This window comes from Zophobas morio, unplaced genomic scaffold (genome assembly GCF_036711695.1).
Source record: "Zophobas morio isolate AGI-343-1 ecotype UQ-CSIRO unplaced genomic scaffold, CSIRO_AGI_Zmor_V1 ptg000023l, whole genome shotgun sequence".
Lineage (NCBI taxonomy): Eukaryota > Metazoa > Arthropoda > Insecta > Coleoptera > Tenebrionidae > Zophobas > Zophobas morio.
The window spans coordinates 3,173,193-3,182,199 of NW_026972128.1; the positions used below are offsets into that span (position 1 = coordinate 3,173,193).

The 9,007-nt window shown below is 35.4% G+C and overlaps 1 long non-coding RNA gene across 1 annotated transcript; it reads left to right on the plus strand.

Annotated features, from left to right (window-relative positions):
• Positions 1-593: 593 nt before the first annotated feature.
• LOC135134333 (uncharacterized) lies at positions 594-2,694 on the plus strand. The gene is made up of 4 exons (XR_010281287.1): positions 594-1,063; positions 1,113-1,294; positions 1,344-2,041; positions 2,094-2,694. It is a non-coding gene; the product is annotated as an uncharacterized LOC135134333 (long non-coding RNA).
• The last annotated feature ends 6,313 nt before the right edge of the window (positions 2,695-9,007 follow it).

Consider the following 9,007-nt stretch of genomic DNA (forward strand, 5'->3'; position numbering starts at 1 on the left):
ATGTTTTTCTCCTTATATTATTGGTAATTACTTTTCATCAATTATTATTATAATTCGGAGAACACTATTGTTGAATATTAAAACAATTATTATTATTATTAGGGAAGTATTGTAATCGAGTCTATCAGCCGATTCGCTACTTTTATGTTTTCTCGATCTTTCATGACCCCTAGAATACGAAAACATATGTCTGTCGTCTGCTGTTTGTCCGCGTCTCTGTCGCATTTTATTAGACAGATAATCTTCTAAACTTCTTGTAAGTATGTATAACATGTAGATGTTAAACCGTAACCAAAATTTGTCTGATCATCACCGCCAACGATGATATGACGTCGTTACCAACTTTTACAATAGTAAATGTTATTTAAATTTTATAAAATAAAATACTCGCCCACTGATGAGTCTACTTGTATTTATCTTTACATTAATAATTTTTAGAATTGCTTTATACAGGGTGACTAAAAAAATTATTAAATTGGTCAATTTATTTTATTGATTAAATTAGGAACGGCTCACTCCATTTTCCCGAAAATTTGGGAATACAATACTGTTATTATTAGTATTGTTATATTTATACGAATTGGTATGTATACTCAGGATCACGAAGCAATGCGTACACGTCATGGATGACGTAGATCCGTTACCAACACTAAATCAAAAATACGCGCCGCAATACGTGGCAATACGGATCAAAATCGATCAATTTGGGGGAAATTATATTGGTACGACTGATAGCGAAACATATGCTAAAGTTTTATCGATTTCACAAGTGTCATTGGTGTCAACTTTGGTTATGTTGTGTTATTGTTTGATTTTTCGCGTTTTTCTACTTTTCTGCTCGTGTAATCGTATCAGTTCTTTTCAGAACTATAACAGTTCTTTATAGTACTCCAAGTTAACTGTCCTGTACCGTGGTACGTGTCGCTTGCTTGAACGTAAACATTCCACCATGCCGAAGCCCTTGCACAAAGATGTAAAGCAAATGGACGATAATTTAGTGGACTATTTTGCTAAAGAACGCGATAGCGGGGAACCTCTTTTACCACTAACAGCTGTTCAAGACGTAAGTAGGTGTATTTTATTACAATTACTAATGCAGTCACATTGTACAGAGGGTTGCTGCTGCTCTGGGTGTATGTGTGCGAACAGTGAACTCCGTGGTACAACAAATAAAAACCGGAGAAGGTGTACATTCTCCCAAGAAATAGAGACCCCCGAACAAAGCAAGTGTGTGATATTAGCACTTCGGAGCAGTGTGCTATTCGAGAATGCTTATATGGAATGGTCGAAGAAAGTATGAATTTGATGCTCACGCCTTATAGATACTAACGACTATTTTACAGAAATACATGTTACACGATCGCCATTAATTGATTGCTTGAAGGAGAAACATATATTTGAGGGTTCTGTGAGCTCGTTAGGAAAAATTTTACATTCTCAATTGGGTTTCGTTATTCGCCAACCAGTCTACGGAAGCGTCTTATGGAATTACAACATGTTGTTCATGCAAGAACCAAATTCTTACGTGAATACATGCACAATCAGCAGAACCCAAATTCTTTGCCATGTGTATATCTTGATGAAACATGGATATTTGAAAATGGTTCGGTAGTTAGGTCATTACAAGACGATAGTGTCATAAGTATCAGGATGTTCAAAATAGAAGGGAAAATTTAGTAATGTGTCAGTTTCACGTTAGTTATTTATTCTTCTCACTATATTTTAGGTATATTGTATTACATGCAGGTACAAGCAATGGATTTATTGATGAAGCAGCGCTAGTATTTTCTTCTAATACCAAAAATCCAGACTATCATGGCGAAATGAATCAACAGAATTTTCTCAAGTGGTTTCAATTGCTCATGAACCTTGAAGAACCATCACAGATTATTATAGACAATGCAAGCTACCACAGTACCTTTGCAAACAAATGTCCCAGTGGTTCATGGAAAAAAGCAGAAATTCGTGAATGGCTTTAACAACATGACATAAGTTCAGATTCACAGCTGTTAAAAACAGAACTTCTTCATTTGGTTGCACAGTAATGCATATACTATTCTCTATCGTTTCATTTAAAATATCATGTTTTTCAGAAATAAACCTCCAAAAACGTATGTTGCCGTGAATTGGGCCAACAGAATGGCCATAGAGTATTGCGATTGCCGCCATATCATTGTGTGTTTAACCCTATAGAAAATATTTGGGGAATTACTACAAATTTTTATTCCAAACACATTGGGCGTGATGGTTATGGTCAAAAAATTCCGTGGAAATGTGGAAAGAAGCGTTAGCACATGTCACGCCCACAATGTGGAAAAATACTGTTGACCATATGAATAAAATAATACGGGAGTGGTGGGAACGGGAATTAGTATTTGACCGTGAAGAGATTGTGCCGTTTATAATCGACATTAACGAAGATTCACATTATAGTTTTAGTGATTATGACAGTGAAGATTCTAATACTGCAGAGGGCATTCAGCCACTGTAACATGTAGGTTATTTTCCATTACCATCCTAATTGATTGTACTAGCGGCATGTTCTGCTGATGTCTTTTATAATCACACTATCACTTCACTGGCCAAATATACAAATCACTGGTCAGACGACGACGTTGTGCAACATGCATACTTATTATTGTTTATACTTTACTTTTGTATCTATTCCATGTCAATAAAGTAACTTATTCTGTAGATGTGACGTGCCTATTGTGGCATTGAAGACGGTAAGCATATTTCTCTAACTTGAAGCCTGTCACAACTGTTCAATGCTGTCTGTTTGAGACGTATGTTAACATTCTCGTTGGTAGCTTTGAGTACAGTATGAAGCCTTGTACCACCCTCCAAGTATGTGTTTAACACCCAATTGTCAGCAGTTTTTACCAGCAGTCAATGCAAAAATGAACGTTCTTAAAGCCAGTCATTCACGTTCCAACGCCGGGGTACGATTGTATTGGATACAACTGCTGTACAATTCTGCTGAAAAGCAGCAGTACACACACGTTACGACCTTGCAGTTAAAAATTTGCGATCGTGGTGGCAACATGTCCGAAGAAAATGGACTTTTATACCTGCTTTCACGGTTTGTATAACATACACTGTCCCCACACGATTAAGTTTCCAACCAATACAACACGATTGTACTGCTGCAGACAGACTTGTTCACCAACCGTCCACATCCAACCGATTTGCTTGATCGCATACACAGATGTTCGAAAACACTTCAATTTTGTCATATCCTACACAATTGTACCGCGGCGTTGGAACGTGAGTGGCAGGCTTCAGTGACTAGGAACACGTGAAAGGGGTTACAGTCGTGATCTCTCCTGTGCCTGAGTTTGTAATTCATAGCGTCTATGCAGCCTGCAGCATGCCCTTGTATGCTGAAACACTGCAAGTGTAGCTTATTTCTAAACTGTTGCTTCACACTAACGGTCTTCTCATGCTATAATCATAAATAGAACAAACCAAAACAATAACAAGCCGACATGTTTGTTGACAGTTTTCAAACCGATTCATTTGTATAATAAACGTGGTAGACGCATGACGTCATACAGAGTCCGTGACGTGTACGCATTGCTTCGTGATCCTGACTATATACAGTTGCGGCCCTCCAAAAGTGCACCATAATTTTCTCTATTGTAAATGTATCTTCAAATTATGGGCGCTCGCATAACAAAATTTGTCAAATTTGACATTTTATTTATTCAAAAATGCTACGCTACTGGTAACAGCCAGACTTACATTAGTTTAAAAATTCAAGAAATTCCATGACAACGAAAAATCGTGCACTTTTGGGGGGGCGCAACTGTACGTATTCTTGCAAAAATGTGGATGACGTCATCAATAATTTTGTAAAGGAAAAACTCATGTGAAACAAACGCGTAGCACGCTTCTTTACATTTACTTTAACATTATAGACATATCTTGTTTTAACTTATAAGAATTCTCATAAAAAAATAACATTCGCAAAATAAAATTGTTTAATGTTTCCAAACAACTGGATATGTGTTATTGTACTTCAAATAAGCTTGGAATAATTTTTTCTTTTTAACCTACAGACGTCACAGATGCACAGTTAATCATAACGATGTATTTTGCTACTGAAAAATATATCATTTGTATATATTAAAACAATTTTCTTTGAGATTATTGATAGAATTCTCTCCTAATTGAACATGGTTTCTAGAAATGTTTTAATTTAATAATAATGACAATAAACACATGCCATCAAAAAATCAGTACCTCTAACCACCATCTTCCCCTACCTAAATATAATTAATCACAGACAAACCACCACCAACCATGTCTGTCCTGATAAAAAACTTCCTAAATAGAGAAATCAAGACATAAACATAACTTCCACATTTTCGCTCAAAATACACGAGCTCGAATTCTTAGCTCGTTTCGACCGCGTTCTGGTGGTTGTAAAAATCGAGGTAAAAATCCCGTAATTTATTCACTCTTCGTCCAGCACAGACCGGCCCCACTTCCATCGTTATAATGATGTCAAGTGGACGCTAGAAAAGGATACCATTTTCTGGATTAAGTTAATCCGCGTTATTTACTGCCGGCAATTAATTTCTCGGTGTGTCCGTTTAAAGAGGTAAAACACATGTTATCGCAGCAATCTTGCCTCTATTAACCTTTCGTTAAATTTAGTCGTGGCATACAATTCTCGGACGCAGAACTCTCCCCACAACAATACAAACACAGTTCCAGAATATACCGGGTGTGTGGGCTTTGTTCATAAAGCTGTTAATTGGTTAGTTGCGGTAATAGTAAACTTTAATTGTACAGAGACACTGAGAATATTTGGCTTCCATTTTGATAAATGGAAGTCAAATATTCTAGCGGCTGCTGACTAAGTTACCGCTTTTACTTTTCTGTGTTAAACACAGAGAGTCACAGTCACAGAAATTTCAATAAATGAAATAGGATTAAAAATTTTCACAAAAAAGAAAAAAACTGTTATGTAGCTTAAATTTTCTACACTCTTTGAAATATTATAAGTTCGGCACACGGGCTTAGCATATTGAAAATATATCGCAATATTCGCAATATAGTTAAACATAGTTTCAGTTTATAATAAACTTTATAAGTTAATTAAAAATGATTGTGTAACAGGATGTTGTATTAAAAATGAATGACATAAAATTCTGTCAAAAAGAACAAGTATTCTAGTCTCCCCAGAAGAAATAGTGATGTCCTATTTAAAAAGAGATTTGTCTAACTACAGTCCGGAGAACATTTGAAAGCTTCGTCCAGCACAGACCGGCCCCACTTCCATCGTTATAATGATGTCAAGTGGACGCTAGAAAAGGATACCATTTTCTAGATTAAGTTAATCCGCATTATTTACTGCCGGCAATTATCTTTATTTATTTTAAATTATAAGTAATTTATACCTACATAAATTAAGTTTTTATTCATATTTCAAATTAAGAGCTATCTTGCCGTTTAACTGCTGTTTGATAGAACTTGGAAACACAAAAACGTAAGAAGAATGAAGATAACGTTAAAAGAACCCGGTGAACGTAAAAGTTTTTGGACCGATCCACTTTCGAATTAAATAAGGGAAAATCAAATAATGCTGATTGATTTAAGACGTACTGTAACATTTTTTTCTTTTTTTTTTCGTAGGAATGACTTTTTTTTTCAACTTTAGTGTATCATGTGTAGAGTAAAGTAAACCTAAAGAAAAATAAACAAAAACAAATGTCAGACCTTTAAATTTTAGTTAAAATAATTATAATGTTGATTATGTAAATAGTAGTCATAAAAAATAATAATAACCCGGCATATTCTGTTTGCAATATACAAGTTATATAATTCTTAAGTAGATAATTACAGGAAGAAATATTACCAGAAATAACATAGTGTACAGACCATTACAAACTCTCCCACACTCTGAGGCAGATATTTCCGGTAAGATTGAATCGGGCCCACCCGGTATATTTAAGCAGACGGTTTCTGGAAGAATTATTCCCGCTATCCTCGGCAGACTAAGTGGAATCTTTATGACATCACTTCCGTTTTCCCTGCCTACACTTCCGCTAAGAAGCGCCGTTGGAAGTCGCCAAATGAAGACGAAGGGCTCTCCGGAGTACTCGGCCTCACCAAAGACACGTTAAATTCATTACACAGCATTAAAGTTACAAACGATTATATGAGGGTTTGTTTATTCCGCTTTATTTCATTCAGGATGCGAAGGGATGATTGCGGGAGGTGTGCTGAAGAGGGCTAATTTGCCAGGATTGAATGACTTGACGTTTTTGCGGAGTGATGCATCGGAGAAAGCCCGCTTGCTTTAACCAAGGTTTTGTGTTCGATGAAGAGTTTTACAAATTTCTGCGCAGTTTGTGGTATCAAAGTGGCTATATTGTTTGTGTAAAATTTATTATTACATCTAAGTACAAAATATACAAACATAGCTGCAGTAGCAGTTTTCTTTGGCGACAATGTTGCTCTACTGTAACATTGGTGGACAGAAACTTTAAATCTATTAGTATTTTAGACAATTTGCCACTGGCTGTCCTCAAAGTGTTGCCCTAGAAACCAGATCTTACAAACATGTAGTTGACGTTTGTAATTTAGATTGTAATCATAATGAAACAGTGGATTATAACGAATTTAACTATTGACCTCGCTCTGCCCTTTGGTACTGATCGATTACGCCACAAATGCAATACGTGATGTGTAATATTTTATCTTTCATGTAAATTTATAAATCCGTCCACCACAATCATATCCCACAATTCCGCTTCCTATCTGTTGCATCGACCAATGAAAGGATTTTTTGCGTGAGGACTTGTTGCCATAATTAATTAAACAATGACACAACAACATGTCGACAAACAATTGCGTCGAAAACACGGAACCCTAATTTATGCGGATTGCAACGCAACAGTATTCGATTTATTTGTAAACAATGAAGCACCCTTTTGAACATTTTTATTTTTTTTAAGAGAGACAGCGTCACGTTCTGACACGCAAATAATACAAAAATCATCCCGACTGTAAACATTTGAATACGGCTGGTTGTTCATACAATTTCATAAGCAAATAATTTCGTTATTATGTATTTTTAATTAAGGCCCTTTTATTCCCCCAAATCGGGGAGCAATCAATCGACGGGCTGGAGAGCTTCCTTGATGAATTTTGATTATTATTTAACACGAGTCGATGGGGAGGTTAAGCTAGGGAGAAGAAGATGGAGAAGAGTACACTGAGAAAATAACTAATGTTTGACAGATACGAAAAGTCAGAGCTGATTAAAAATTATTCATTTATTTTGGACAATTTTATTATTACTACTACTGAAATTTGATAGCAGGTTTAAGTCCATTTACAAGTTCCCCCCTTCTTAATTTTAAATTTAAAACATATGGATGAGTAGGCAAGTGATACTGATCCCGCATCATACTGACGTTGGCTGACTTTGAAATGCCAGAATCATGATATACGTAATTTTAAAACCAGACTGTATTATAATAATAACACATTTTTTTCTGAGTAGTAATAACTGAGTGCCAAGATGAATTTACGCGCATCTATACAGCAAATGTCAAAAATGATAATAATAAATGATTTTCCTATAGTTAAAACTGAAAACCTTTTTTCCAAGATCTCGGAACAATCAGGTAAAGCAGTTGATGAAGAAATTTAAAGTTAGAAGCTAGGTATTTTCCAAAAGGATGTTATGAGATTTTTTTCAAAAGTGTCTTTGGACTTTTTGGAATTTCCGTTACGAATGGGTGATCATACGACACTAGCACAAAATTTGGTCTTACAAGTGTCCCATACAAGACAAAAAGTATATCAGAATTATTAAAGTATATATTTAAAGTTACATAAAATAAATTCCAATGTTTTCTATAATACTGACGGAACAAAAGACTCCATATGATGGCTAAATAATAATTTAAAGCCGAAAGTCACACCAAGATTTTTAGAAACATCTGATCTTTTTAAACTTTTATTTTCAAACGTGTAGTAATTTTTGTCTTATAAATTTAATGATATCATTATAAACCAACAAGGACATGTTCCACGAGATCCAGATTTTTTGGAAAATAATTTAAATTAACATAGAATTCATGAAGCAATAATTGATCTATATCTTTCATCACACGAAATCGAAGCGATTTTTTGTAAACAGCACATTATTATTACTTTAGAAATATTAATTGATTTTCTTCTGTTTCCCACTTTTCGTTTCGTATTTTATACGTTGCTCAATGGTACAATTAGGTACAAAAAATATTTTCTCTGTGTAACTACTTATCTCCCATATTGATTCAAATGTCATCGGCGGTTCCCAGGACCCGAACCGTGGGATTATTCGCTATGAAAAATTTAAATTCGGAGTTAAAAATTCATCAGGTAGTAACTCGTTGAAGCAAATTCTCATTTCTTAAAACTTTCTGTTTTAAATTTCAAATTTGCTCAGGGCCTCAAGTCTTAATTAATGTACAGTGGAACACCTGGTCTCTTGATTAATAAAGAAACATTCCCAATTCCATTGTGTCTTTGGACGGGATAGATTGATGGCGCGTCAAGCCGTTAAATATTGTAGCATTGTTTCAGAGTTTGACGGGCACAGCGACGTAGAGGAAACGACGGATTTATGCGCGAAAGAACTGCTTTGATTAAATTTATGTGGTGCACGAAATGCAACAGCCCAAAATGAATTTATTCGGAAAAATCTGGCTCGGCCCGGAATGGCGTGCGATAGTTGCAAGTGCTGAAACGGCCCGGATTGCGCGCGGAGAGAATTAGACCGGAATAAAGCAAATTCAGAGGTATAAAGGAAAAAGGGTAAGGTAATAGCGAAGACGTTATGACTGGTACTTAAAAATATATAACTTTACATTGTAAACGTCTCCTAAGTAATAATAGTAAAGCTTTTTCGCTCCATAAAATACTTTTAGTTCTCTCTTTATTTCTCATTTCTTGTGTGAGTAGCACATTTGTAAACGGAGCTGTTTTACGGAGTTATGTTACT